At 46.8% G+C, this 14,186-nt stretch overlaps 1 protein-coding gene across 1 annotated transcript in view; it reads right to left on the bottom strand.

Annotated features, from left to right (window-relative positions):
• HSD17B12 (hydroxysteroid 17-beta dehydrogenase 12) overlaps positions 1-14,186 on the bottom strand; it is a 92,207-nt gene that overhangs the window by 43,535 nt on the left and 34,486 nt on the right. The window lies entirely within an intron of this gene.

Raw genomic sequence — 14,186 nt, 5'->3', positions numbered from 1 at the left:
CAGTGTAATGCCAGGAGGACCGGCGCTCTGCAAGGTAGGGGAGGCCAGACATCTTACGTTTTATATAAGAAAGGATTAAAACAAGTATGGAGCATGTGAATGGAATGCCGCAGCCTGCACTACTAGACTGCTGGAACTTGTAGTACCGCGACATACAAGTGTCTTGGTACACGGAGCCGCAGGTGCAGCCTGTGACACATTCCCCATTGAGAAGTAGCGTCGGCCGTAGTGGGTTAAAAATATTCTACTCTCTTTGTCCTCAACTTTCTGGGAACAGATATTTTTAGCAGCTTACCCAATCAACCTTATCTAAATCAAACATCGACAAAAAAAAACAAAACGGAGGAACACTGAAAGCCGACGGAATATTTTTAGCTCGTTATGTCTCTTCCTTTATGACCCGAAATCTAAAAAGAGCCCAGGAAAGAGGCACGATTCACTTGCGGATTCAGAACAGGTCCCTTTTTTTGGTGACCCCCGCTCTTTTTCCCTCCTGAACACCTGAATAGAGCAAACACTCCGATTGATTAAAGATTGATACTGCCGCAGACCCGTGACAGCTGCCTCTCCCATCGGTTCTGTAGGGAAGGGAGAATGGAGGACGGGTCTGGGGGGGCTCGATGGCGGAGGAGGAGGGGGTCCGGGACTGTGCAGGAGAAGAGGGATGACACAAAACTTACATCAGTATTTCTCTTGGGGATCCATTACATAGAAAGAAAATTGCTATTTCAATTCCCCTTTGTTGCTATAAATAGCAGCCCCCAATTGATTCAAGCAAACAGGGCACCGGCTTAGCAATGCCGAATATAGAAAGCGCTGAATTCCCCGAGACTGAATGCTAACGCAGCCCAACAGATGCCAGCTCACATTTACCAAAGAACAAAAGACGAGAAGGACGCTGGCTGCACGCTAATAAGACCGGAGCAACGCCCCGCACCTTTATGGAAGGCGGGAGGGGAGGGACAAAAAAAAATTAAGAGGCAAAAAAAAACTAACATGGCGGGAAGAGACGAGAATGGAACCAATTCTGCATCAGTCATGAAGCCTTTCCAAACTCTACCTCCGACATTGCAGCAAGAAGGCGTGGGCACCTCTGTTGGGTGACCAGGGTCCATAAGCCCTACGGCTTTCCCCGAAACATGACCCACAATATCCCAACATCCTTTTTGGTAAAAACAATCAACTTGCCCCCTAGTCGGTAACACTGTACCCAATCGCCGGGTGCATCTTACCACCATAGTTCCGGTCAACCATGATCCATGGCACCTACGAACTCAACGTAAAGATGGATCCATAAGCACCAGGAAAAGGGATCCAACCCAAAAAGATCACACCAAGCTCATCTTTTTCCAAAATTTGGCAAGAAAGTAGGGTGAAGCCAAAACACGTCAGTCCTTTACCAGTATTGGGGAGGTGGATGAAGACATTTTCAGGAGACTAGGGGGGCTTTATTTAGAGGGGCTTTTCATTATTACATTCACATCATCTTCCACAAAGTCTTTGCAACTCGGAGAATCCCTTAGTGACTGTGGACTGCTCATAAGTCGGGTTAGCATTAATGTCTCCTCATTTACGCCTACGCGAAAAAACACACTTTGGAGTTGAACCAACTCTTACAGAATGAGAAATCGTTGAATTATTTTCTTTTCCTCTTTGACCGGCGGCGACAATCCCCATCTCGTTCGGTAATGGATTCTTCAGACATGACTCCAAGATGGCAAAACGAGAAAAGGACAAAAATTGTGCAAGTTTATGAGATTAGAAAGGAGGGGGCGCAATTATTGCAATGTTTTACCACAAAGTTGCTTAGTAAAGAAAAACTTCTTTAAGTGTACGTGCGTGTTGTCCTACAGTAGACTGCCACCTATGGTAGATTCCAAAACTTTTTTTTTTTTTTTCAGGCCCATCAACATTTTGAGGCCTTCAGCTTCTATTTCGAGAAGGCTGAATTGAGCCGTCTGTGTATCACGGTCTGAGTTTGGACGGGCGGTGGGTCTCCTGGGCACCCCCCTAAGGGACCAGAGTTGCCGAAAGCTGCTATTGCGTTGGGGAAACAACAACTTTTTATCCTTAATTTGGACTCCGTTCATCTTCCATTACTGTTACATTCAAGACCAGTTTTGGGGTAAAACTTTAATTACTCATCTTACCTAGGTGTCTTGGTAACAAAAATTAAAAATATCCCATTCCCAGTAACCGGTTTATAACATGGCGTCACTGATTGATTCACGGCCCATTTTATGGACTACCCCATCTTGATGCCGCTGCCCATTCACGTCATCTTCAGAAAGGTGATCGCCGCTTTGCAAACACCTCACATATTAATAATTTGGCAAAGAAGGACAGTAAAAAAAAAAAATTGCAATGGAAAATTAAGCTCCCCCCTCCCTGATCCTTGGGGAGAATTAAGCCCCCCCCCACCGAATTGTAAACTCCGAATGGACAAAAAGGGCAACGACGTCAGCAGCGGCGTCCGGGGAGACTGAACTGTGTGACGTCAAGCATGGCTGAATTGAAAAACGTACAATACGTGAAATTGAAGGACCCCCTCCCCTCCTGGGGTAAACAAAAAAGGGGTCATAGAGAAGCGCATTGGATGCACAGGTTAATGCAATGGAAAGGAGCAGGACTCTGGAATATTTATGAAAACGGATGGCCTGTCACACAGACACTGATGAATATTTTTACAGGATAAAAATGGCAACGCAGAGTCTAAAAATAAAACACTCTGTTTCAGACCTGTCTGGCTGCGCTACGCCGCTGGAATACAAACGCGCTCGCTCCCTCTCGCTGGCACGCTCTCTAGATAGGATGTGCAATGAGGAGAGGGAGGGGGACGAGAAACGAGGAGGAGGAAAAGAAAAAAAAAAAAAGAAAAAGGCGAGAAGCGGCAGATCGTACCGAGAAGACAAAGGTTTTGTAGTACAGTTTTCTATCAATGTACGAGACCGGAGATAAAGTCACACACCTCAACTAATCCCCGAAATGACACAATGTCTGCTCCTGTCCAGTGGGGTTACACCTGGCCGAGCCCCCAAAAAGACCCGATATCAGCTCCTGCGTAGTGGGGCTCACACTTAGCCAGCCCCCGAAATGACCCGATGTCTGCTCCTGCACTGTGTGGTCACACTTGGCCAAGCTCCCGAAATCGCCCGATGTCTGATCCTGCACTGTGTGGTCACACTTGGCCAAGCTCCCGAAATCACCCGATGTCTGATCCTGCACCGTGGGGGTCACACTTGGCTGGCCCCATGAAATGACCCGATATCAGCTCCTGCATAGTGGGGCTCACACTTAGCCAGCCCCCGAAATGACCCGATGTCTGCTCCTGCACTGTGTGGTCACACTTGGCCAAGCTCCCGAAATCACCCGATGTCTGATCCTGCACCGTGGGGGTCACACTTGGCTGGCCCCATGAAATGACCCGATATCAGCTCCTGCATAGTGGGGCTCACACTTAGCCAGCCCCCAAAATAACCCGATGTCTGCTCCTGCACTGTGTGGACACACTTAGCCGGCCCCATGAAATGACCCCATGTCTGCTCCTACACTGTGGGGTCAAACTTGGCCAAGCTCCCGAAATCACCCGATGTCTGCTCCTGCACCGTGGGGGGTCACACTTGGCTGGCCCCATGAAATGACCCGATGTCTGCTCCTGCACTGTGTGGTCACACTTGGCCAAGCTTCCGAAATCACCCGATGTCCGCTCCTGCCCCATGGGGTCCCACTTGGCTGAGCCCCGAAATGACCCCATGTCTGCTCCTGCTCCATGGGGTCATACTTTGCCCAGCCCCTGAAATCACCCAATGTCTGCTCCTGCCCTGAGGGGTCTCACCTGGCCGAGTCCTGAAATGACCCAATGTCTTCTCCTGCACCAAGGGGTCCCAGTTGGCCCAGCCCTGAAATAACCAATGTCTTCTTTGGCTTCATGGGATCACACTTGGCCGAGCCCCAAAATTACCCAATATATGCTACTGCCCCAAGGGGTCCCACTTGGCTGAGCCCCAACATGACCCAATACCTGCTCCTGCACCTTGGGGGGGGGGGTCACACTTGGCTGAGCCCCCTAAACAACACAATGTCTTCTGATTCGTGTGATCACACTTGGGCAAGCCCCTGAAATGACCAGATGTCTGCTCCTGCCCCATGCAGTCACATCTGGCCGGGACCCGAAATGACCTAACCTCTGCTCCAGTGGTAGAATGAGATAGTGGCCATCGTCGTCATGGTGGTAGTCTTCAGGCCCGTCAATAGCCAACCAACAATTATGGTTTACAACCACAATAAAGGGATTTTATGTGATTAAAAGTTATAAAATACACAAATAATGCCATTCCCTGTTTTGGGCTGTATTCCGACAAAGACCAGTCAAATTGGAAGCAACACATGGACGGTTTAGAGGGATTCCCTATCAGCCAGCGAGTCTTCCCCATTCGCACGACCAGCGACCATAGCGATGTGAGATACTCCGGCTGCCCAGCAGTCACGCTCATCCCTCACTGTAGGCTTGGCGAGTTTGTTTATAGCGTCCGGGAGGTGCTGGAGTGTGGTAGTCACGGCTCCTACCATGCTGCTTCCTCGAACATCCTCCAGTGTCAATGGCGCATGAGCTCTTCCTCTCCATCCATCACATCACTCTGCGCGCGCTCGCCAGTCTCAATTCGCTGCGCATGCGCAGAACGAACTGGTGGAAAGAGAAGAACGAGCAAATGCAAGAAGATATCACTGCACCAGAGGGCCATTATATAAGCCATGACTATGTCACTGTGCCACGGTACAGAACCGCCCCAGGTCCTTCGTCTCTTAGACAAACAAATTGTAATAAAGGCATGTCGGGAAAACTACGCAAGCGCTACTGCACTGCACACCCGTGGTTTACGCATAAAAATTTGATGCCAGGTTCACTTTAATGGTAAGGACCCCCACATACCAGACCACCCACGGGTCGGCAATATAAGAAAACTGTGCTTATAACTGATGGGACTTCCATCTTTCACACCCCATAAATGTAACACTCACAATATATTTGTTGGGGAGTAACATTATGTGCAGGGGGGTAATAACATTCAAAGAAATAAATAACGGTAAGTAAATACAAGTATCAAAACGCGAAAACCTCAATATTAAAGTTTATGTCACAATTAGGGCTCATTCGGACGTCAGTGATTCCTCTCATATGTAAAGGACTGATATTCGTGAGGATTTTGGATCAGATTTTCGCCTGTGTCATTTTCTACCATCGGCAACTCAAGCAAAAAAAAAAAAATAAAAAAAATTTTCAAAACTTTTCCTACCAATTACAATGTTAAAAATGGACAATAGAAGCTCTAGCAATTCTTAAGGGGTCAAATCAGGACTTGGACAGGACTACAATTTTTTTTCTTCTTTGTAACGGACTCCACACAGGCCACAAAAAAAAACAAAAAAATAAAACAGATATGGACAACCCCATAGATTATAATTTATCTGCAAAAAATGTCTGAAGGAAGCCTCACGGTGACAGAATATAATGATTCAGACATGTCGGAGTTTCCGTTCTTTTCTACGGACGTCCAATAATCTGGCTTCGAATTAAAAAAAATAATTCCATTGCAACTTTTTTTTTGTTTGTTTTTTTTAACACGGGGAACACAATGTGTCACTCGAGGATTAACCCTCGGAGGATACAGAGACTAGATGGAGGAGCGGGTAGGATGCACCCAAGAATAATAATATAAAGTCACATCGTCTTGAACATCATTAATGTGCTGGGTGCAGGGAGGGGAGATCGTGAGACGAAGCACGTGCCCCGCAGCTCCCCCGTCCCTGCCCGACAGGAGCAGCCCAGACACATGAGGGGACAATTTTAGGTTTTATTACAGATCTGCTTCAGAGGAAAAATGGCAAATATTTCATTGATAAATCAGGAACTTATTTTGCACCTGTGCAAAAACTGCAGAAACGAGCGTCGCGGCCTCATAGGTTGGCGAGCGCCAATCAGCGCGGAGCGTGATGCTGCTTCTGTTGTCAAGGCAGGATTTTCCTATCTCTCCAGCACCCTCTATTCTGCAGAGAACGGGCTTTTTTTTTTTTTTTTTCCTCCTCTGCTGTAAGAGAGACTCCTGTGAAATCCCGGAGACTGGATCACACATCGACGAGCGGCACCGGGAAGGAAGATGCTGCTGTGCAGCAAAGAAGAACTCTGCTCAACTGCAAGGTTAAAAAAACTTGCAAAAGCAAAAAAAAAAAAGAAACAAAATTCAGGAATATAAACTATATCATTCTTTAAAAAAAAAAAAAAAAAGTTTAATCCCTCACTTGCTGCCATTACACTTTTTTTTTTTTTTTTTACACCAGTCACGAGGGGTCCTATTCTACACTACCATGTTGATATGTTGCGTCCTGCACGGGTGACATCCCGGAGGAGATCAAGGCAATCCAGGTTGTTTAACCCTTTGATCACCACCAGCATGTTTAAAACAGACTCCCTCCTTTCGAATTGTATCAGCGGGTTAGAGTCAAGAATTAGGGTGGGTCCAAGTGCAGTCAGCCCTGGGGAGCCTGCTTTTAGGGCACAAGCAGCAGATATTCTGAAAATTTTCCAGCTGAGCAGGGCTGTGGGAAAATAGCTAGTATAATTTGTAGTCAGCTTTTTCCCACAACTTTTCTCTAACATCCTATCTGCAGAGCAGATAAAGTTTTCAACATGACAACATCCTTTTAAGTTCTGCGGGAATTGCAAAAGAAAGATTTGAACTGCAATGTGAACAGAGGCTTGAGTTGCCATACACCGGAGACGGTGCCAGATGAGCTCTTGCTTGGCCCGATAGCCGCTCCTCCCAATGCTCCCTCCATACACATGCACACTCTGCTCAGCATGCATGCTCTATGAGGAGAGGGAAGTAAACGGCTACAAGACCTCTGTCTCTTCCAGAGTATACGCATTACCTATCCTATATTAACCATGAGCAACATCCAGTATTATACCCCAGAGCTGCACTCACTATTCTGCTGGTGCAGTCACTGTGTACATACATTAAATTACTGATCCTGAGTTACATCCTGTATTATACTCCAGAGCTGCACTCACTATTCTGCTGGTGCAGTCACTGTGTACATACATTACATTACATTACTGATCCTGAGTTCCATCCTGTATTATACTCCAGAGCTGCACTCACTATTCTGCTGGTGGAGTCACTGTGTACATACATTACTGATCCTGAGTTACATCCTGTATTATACTTCAGAGCTGCACTCACTATTCTGCTGGTGCAGTCACTGTGTACATACATTACATTACTGATCCTGAGTTACATCCTGTATTATACTCCAGAGCTGCACTCACTATTCTGCTGGTGCAGTCACTGTGTACATACATTACACTACTGATCCTGAGTTACATCCTGTATTATACTCCAGAGCTGCACTCACTATTCTGCTGGTGCAGTCACTGTGTACATACATTACATTACTGATCCTGAGTTCCATCCTGTATTATACTCCAGAGCTGCACTCACTATTCTGCTGGTGGAGTCACTGTGTACATACATTACTGATCCTGAGTTACATCCTGTATTATACTTCAGAGCTGCACTCACTATTCTGCTGGTGCAGTCACTGTGTACATACATTACATTACTGATCCTGAGTTACATCCTGTATTATACTCCAGAGCTGCACTCACTATTCTGCTGGTGCAGTCACTGTGTACATACATTACATTACTGATCCTGAGTTACATCCTGTATTATACTCCAGAGCTGCACTCACTATTCTGCTGGTGCAGTCACTGTGTACATACATTACATTACTGATCCTGAGTTACATCCTGTATTATACTTCAGAGCTGCACTCACTATTCTGCTGGTGCAGTCACTATGTACATACATTACATTACTGATCCTGAGTTACATCCTGTATTATACCCCAGAGCTGCACTCACTATTCTGCAAAGTAAAATCCACTTAAAACGAATGAAGCATGCATTGAGTCAGATATCTGCTAATCGGGAATGTATAAGGAAATTGCACAGTAGGGTCAGAGCTGGGAATTAGAATAAGGGATTCAGAAGTACGGAGGGGCGCCTTATGTTTTACACCTGACCCGTACGCTGGACATTACCCGACTGTACTCGCTTCAGATCACTTTCTACTAAATTGTTCTGGAAAAGTACAGACCTGATGACCTACGCTCACATCCGAGGAAGCGCAAAGATACAGAAAGAGCCCGTGGCCAATAAATGGGAATAAGTAGAGAGTAATCTGTGGCTTCTCCCTCTCGCTCCCCCCCCCCCCCATTCCCCCCTCGCCGCACGTGTACGAGCCCATGCCAGCGTCACATGACCGGGCCTCTCCAGGGCTCAGTCACATCAAGTCACCGTTTACACATGAGGGCAGCGCTCAGTGAAGAGATTACATCCAGCCCAATGTTCCCCCGCACATGAATGGCGCCCACTCCAATTGATAAAAAGCAAAAGGCAAAAAGAACTATTCATAATTCTGCTCTAATGCACATTAGGGAAAAATAAAAAAAAGATTTCTACATAAGATGAACACACAAAGGAACAGGGAAGGGACACTGACAGCTATCAGGTGCTGGGGGGTCACGCAGGTGCCTGCATTGCCCCCAAAAGGAGAAAATGCAGGAAAATAGGGGAAAAAAAATAAAAGTTTATTTATGTAAATAATGTGTGATACAATGTACTTGGGGTTTTATTACAATTTTTTTACATTGTTATTTTTCTAACTTTATTTAAAAGGAATTTATGTTTTACTTCTTTACTCCTGTACGCTACTACAGTTAGGAAAACACATGGGGTAAAGCCCGTGCTGGTCGGGTAGAGAGGAGCATTTCAATTTGCGTCACCCTGGTCCGGCGTCCCGTCAGGTCCTCCGCGGCAGCAGGCCGTAACTTCCGCGCCTGGAAACATTGGCGCTTTTTTTGTGACTACGTCTCATGTGAGGTCATAGTGTTGAGGATCTATTAAGCCCAAAAAGGCGGCCAGGATCAGAGGCTTAAAAGTCAATACTGACCGCCATTGATTACCGGACTCCAAGCTGGTGACCAGGATAGCGCAGATCAAATTGCTCTTCTTTATCTACAGATTTTACTTCCAGGAAGGTAAAATCCTCACACATAATGGATCTACTTTATGCTCATTTGCACATGGAAACACGAGAAGCAATGGGATGAAATTGAAAGGGAGAAGATACAAATTAGATATTAGAAAATACTTTTTGACAGTGAGGGTGATCTATGGGTGGAACAGGCTGCCATGAGAGGTGGCGAGTTCTCCTTCAATGGAAGTCTTCACACAGACTCTGTCTGAGATGATTTAGTGACTCCTGCCTGGAGCAGGGGTTGGACACGAAGACCCCAGAAGTCCCTTCCAATTCTAATATTCTAAGATACTACGTCGCTATGTGCAAGAAATACGCCACAAAATCCACACATACTTCTTAATAAACATACCACCCACACCCATTTCCTACAACATAGGATGGGTAACACTATACATAGTTAATGAACATACTGAACCCATAGTTGTTAGGCTAAGAACAATCAATAGTGTCGAACAACAGGATAAAAAAAAAATACCGTAGATTTTTTTTTATTGCAAAATAAAGTATTTTGGCTGTTAGTATTTGTCCTCCTCTACCCGACTCCTCCTTTTGTCTGGTTTGAGGCACCAACGATTTATTTTTATTTTTGCATGTATTTGTGTTATTTTGCAATAAAAAAAAAATCTATTTTTTTATCCTCTTCTTCGACACTATTGATTGTTCTCGTAGCCTAACAGCTATGGGTTCAATATGTTCATTCACACATACTTCTTAGCAGAGATTGTCTAAGGCCTCTTTCACACTTCCGTTTTTTACAATCAGTCACAATCCGCCAGGTTTTGAAAAAAAAAAAACGGATCCTCAATTTTTTTTTTGAGGATCCGTTTTTTTCCCATTGACTTGCATTAATGGCGGATTGTGACGGATTGCTGTCCGTTTGCATCCGTTTTTTGTGAGGATCTGCCAAAAGTTGCTGTCCGTCACCATCCTCAAAGATTTCAAAACGGAGCTTGTAACGTTTTTTTCTCTGGCGGATCCTGCAAACACTGATTTAACCCGAATTTCTTTCTGGGTGCCGGACAAAACAAAAAAACTCTCTCTCTCTCTCTCTCTCTCTCTCTCGCCAGCGATCCCTTTAAATTTCTTCATTTTCAGGATCCGTCTGAAAACGGATCCTGTGCCATCCGTTCACATCAGTTGAGAACGGATCCGCTTGTCCGCCTTTTTGGCGGATTATAACTGATGCAAAAAACTGAAGTGTGAAAGAGGCCTAAGACTTTGATATTGATGACCGGTCTCAAGTTCGGATTCATTCCCTGGAACGGGCAAAGTTTGGGCAACAATTCAGACAAAAGTAGGACAGCCTCTGACGCTTTTTTTTTTATGCAGACCAATGGTCAGCAAAAAAAAAAAAACTTGACATGTAAAAAGACCCAAAGAAAATAGTGTTGCTTTATCAATACCAACAATGCACGTTCCACCTATGACATGTGTGCACTTGTAATCACCGCATCTAAGGCTCCCTGTAGATGATGCATGACTACTGCCAGTCACCTATGTCCCTCACTGCAGGGGGTGAGCACACACCGGCACATGCTGCTGTATAGGGGCGCAGCCTCCTCCGTGCCCCAGACCTGCATCTATAGCTCTCCGGTATGACAGCCATACCATACTGTTGTCTGGATTGGATCTTACCACAAATGACCTGTGGTGTCTGGGAAATATACAGGGGCCACAAATATGTAGTAAACAGAGCTGCTGTCTGATTTCTACAACTGTAGATACTGGGCGATTCTCCTCCATAAAGCAAATTATAGAGGGTGGGGGGTGCCATTGAAAGAAAACATAAGAACAGACTAAGGGTGCATTAAGACCTCTGTATAGATGGCACAGCAATGCGTGGACGGGCCGGGACTCTTGCCAACCGCAGTGTGACAATTGGATAGAAATATATGAAGTTGTCAGGCTCCGGTTGGGACATCCACGGCCAGTGCGTACATGGCAGTCCCATTTATACAGCTGCCTGAATGCACCCTTAGTCCGTTGATATATTCTCCTTCGACGACTTACCGCAATAATTTGCTTTATGAAAGTGAATTATCCAGTTTCTACAGTTGTTGAAATCCGTCAGCAGCTCGGTTTACTACATATTTATGGCCCAGATTGGTGACTGGAACGAGTTTATGAGTTTGCTGGACACTGAAGAGGTGACTAGTCCGGGTTTACACACCTTATCTGCCTTGATTGATGTCCTGCCTCAGCTGCCTGGCACCGTGAGCGATGGCTGACCGTGGCCAACACGTGGCTCCTCACATTGTTACATGGGAATCTATTAACTCGCTATTGCTGATTTTTTTTTGTACAATGTAATTCAACCAAAAAGTGGTGGAAGTCAGAGAAAGCTATCCAACAGTCTAGAAAGCAGTCAAAAACTTAACATGGCAGAAAACAATGTGACAAATTTGGCGCAGTATCTGCTAGCCCAACGTCAACGGTAACGACACCACAAATAAGTATGGCAGTGGTCACCCCTCTGGAGGACTCAAGCCGTCCTCCTATTACACAAGGATCTGTAGATCGAGCAATATGGATGTCCACCTTGTCCAGAAACGATCATGAATAAACCCAGGCGGTCGCTGGTCGGAGAACCAGAAAACAGGACGAGAAGGTCGCATCCTGAACGGAGTTCCCGTTTTACATTCACTTACATGTAATAGCCATTAGATGGTGCTAGAGAGCTCTAAATCCAGAGACTGGGGCTACCAACTTGCATCAGGCGCGGAGTGGCAGCCCGCCATCTCTCCGTGTGACATCATCACCATTAATGTAACTATAAACACTGAAGGGGTCCTATAGCAAAACGGTGGGGGTCCAGCAGCCGATATTACCAGCTCCTGTGTGCAGAACGGGAGCAGCAAGCTGCAATAGTTTGTTCACTTCCATTGGAGCCGAGCTGCAGAATATTAGAACGGCCACTATGTGTGTGTTACAGTACTGATGAATTTTTGACCGGCCTTTCATGGTAAATTCATCGGCTAGGAGGCCATAATATAACAACGTTACGTCCGCAATTTGAGCCACGTACACAACTTAACTTAGCCCCTTATTGCTTTTATGAAAATAATGGTTTAACAGATAAGATCATTGCAAAATGATTTCACATTACTAGGATACGCCATCACTATGAGGGAACATGACTTGCTGCTTTCAAAATAAGCTTCATTTACAAGAGACGGGAAAACCGAAAAGGCAGAGAGTGCTGCTAAGAGCCGCTTTACAGAGAAAAACACTTTTTGGTGGTTATTGCAGCATGGAAGCCCCAATGTGTTCCATCAGTCAGGGTGTTGTACACGGTATGGCCATCAGGTGGCAGTGTGAATACTGGAGTGACCATATCGATAGCGGTACATCACAAGTCATCAGTCTGATCCCCGCTCCTGTGCCGTAGTCTGCAGTAATGAGGGGCCCCGATTATATCACAGGTCATCAGTCTGATCCCCGCTCCTGTGCCGTAGTCTGCAGTAATGAGGGGGTCCCGCTTATATCACAGATCATCAGTCTGATCCCCGCTCCTGTGCCCGTAGTTTGCAGTAATGAGGGGGTCCTGCTTATATCACAGGTCATCAGTCTGATCCCAGCTCCTGTGCAGTAGTCTGCAGTAATGAGGGGCCCCGATTATATCACAGGTCATCAGTCTGATCCCCGCTCCTGTGCAGTAGTCTGCAGTAATGAGGGGCCCCGATTATATCACAGGTCATCAGTCTGATCCCCGCTCCTGTGCAGTAGTCTGCAGTAATGAGGGGCCCCGATTATATCACAGGTCATCAGTCTGATCCCAGCTCCTGTGCCCGTAGTTTGCAGTAATGAGGGGGTCCTGCTTATATCACAGGTCATCAGTCTGATCCCCGCTCCTGTGCAGTAGTCTGCAGTAATGAGGGGCACCGCTTATATCACAGATCATCAGTCTGATCCCCGCTCCTGTGCAGTAGTCTGCAGTAATGAGGGGCACCGCTTATATCACAGATCATCAGTCTGATCCCCGCTCCTGTGCCGTAGTCTGCAGTAATGAGGGGCCCCGCTTATATCACAGGTCATCAGTCTGATCCCCCCTCCTGTGCCCGTAGTCTGCAGTAATGAGGGGCCCCGCTTATATCACAGGTCATTAGTCTGATCCCCGCTCCTGTGCCCGTAGTCTGCAGTAATGAGGGGTCCCGCTTATATCACAGGTCATCAGTCTGATCCCCGCTCCTGTGCCGTAGTCTGCAGTAATGAGGGGTCCCGCTTATATCACAGGTCATCAGTCTGATCCCCCCTCCTGTGCCCGTAGTCTGCAGTAATGAGGGGCCCCGCTTATATCACAGGTCATCAGTCTGATCCCCGCTCCTGTGCCCGTAGTCTGCAGTAATGAGGGGCCCCGCTTATATCACAGGTCATCAGTCTGATCCCCGCTCCTGTGCCTGTAGTCTGCAGTAATGAGGGTCCCCGCTTATATCACAGGTCATTAGTCTGATCCCCGCTCCTGTGCCCGTAGTCTGCAGTAATGAGGGTCCCCGCTTATATCACAGATCATCAGTCTGATCCCCGCTCCTGTGCCCATAGTCTGCAGTAAAGAGGGGCCCCGCTTATATCACACGTCATCAGTCTGGTCCCCGCACCTGTGCCCGTACTCTGCAGTAATGAGGGGCACCGCTTATATCACAGGTCATCAGTCTGATCCCCGCTCCTGTGCCCGTAGTCTGCAGTAATGAGGGGCCCCGCTTATATCACAGGTCATCAGTCTGATCTCCGCTCCTGTGCCTGTAGTAATGAGGGGCCCCGCTTATATCACAGGTCATTAGTCTGATCCCCGCTCCTGTGCCCATAGTCTGCAGTAAAGAGGGGCCCCACTTATATCACACGTCATCAGTCTGGTCCCCGCTCCTGTGCCCGTAGTCTGCAGTAATGAGGGGCCCCGCTTATATCACAGGTCATCAGTCTGATCCCCGCTCCTGTGCCGTAGTCTGCAGTAATGAGGGGCACCGCTTATATCACAGGTCATTAGTCTGATCCCCGCTCCTGTGCCCGTAGTCTGCAGTAATGAGGGGCCCCGCTTATATCACAGGTCATCAGTCTGATCCCCGCTCCTGTGCCGTAGTCTGCAGT

The sequence above is a fragment of the Dendrobates tinctorius genome, unplaced genomic scaffold, assembly GCF_039654945.1.
Source record: "Dendrobates tinctorius isolate UK_male_01 unplaced genomic scaffold, ASM3965494v1 ptg000059l, whole genome shotgun sequence".
NCBI classification, from domain to species: domain Eukaryota; kingdom Metazoa; phylum Chordata; class Amphibia; order Anura; family Dendrobatidae; genus Dendrobates; species Dendrobates tinctorius.
Note: the sequence above shows the minus strand (reverse complement) of the source record. Positions and strands in the feature narration are given on the sequence as shown.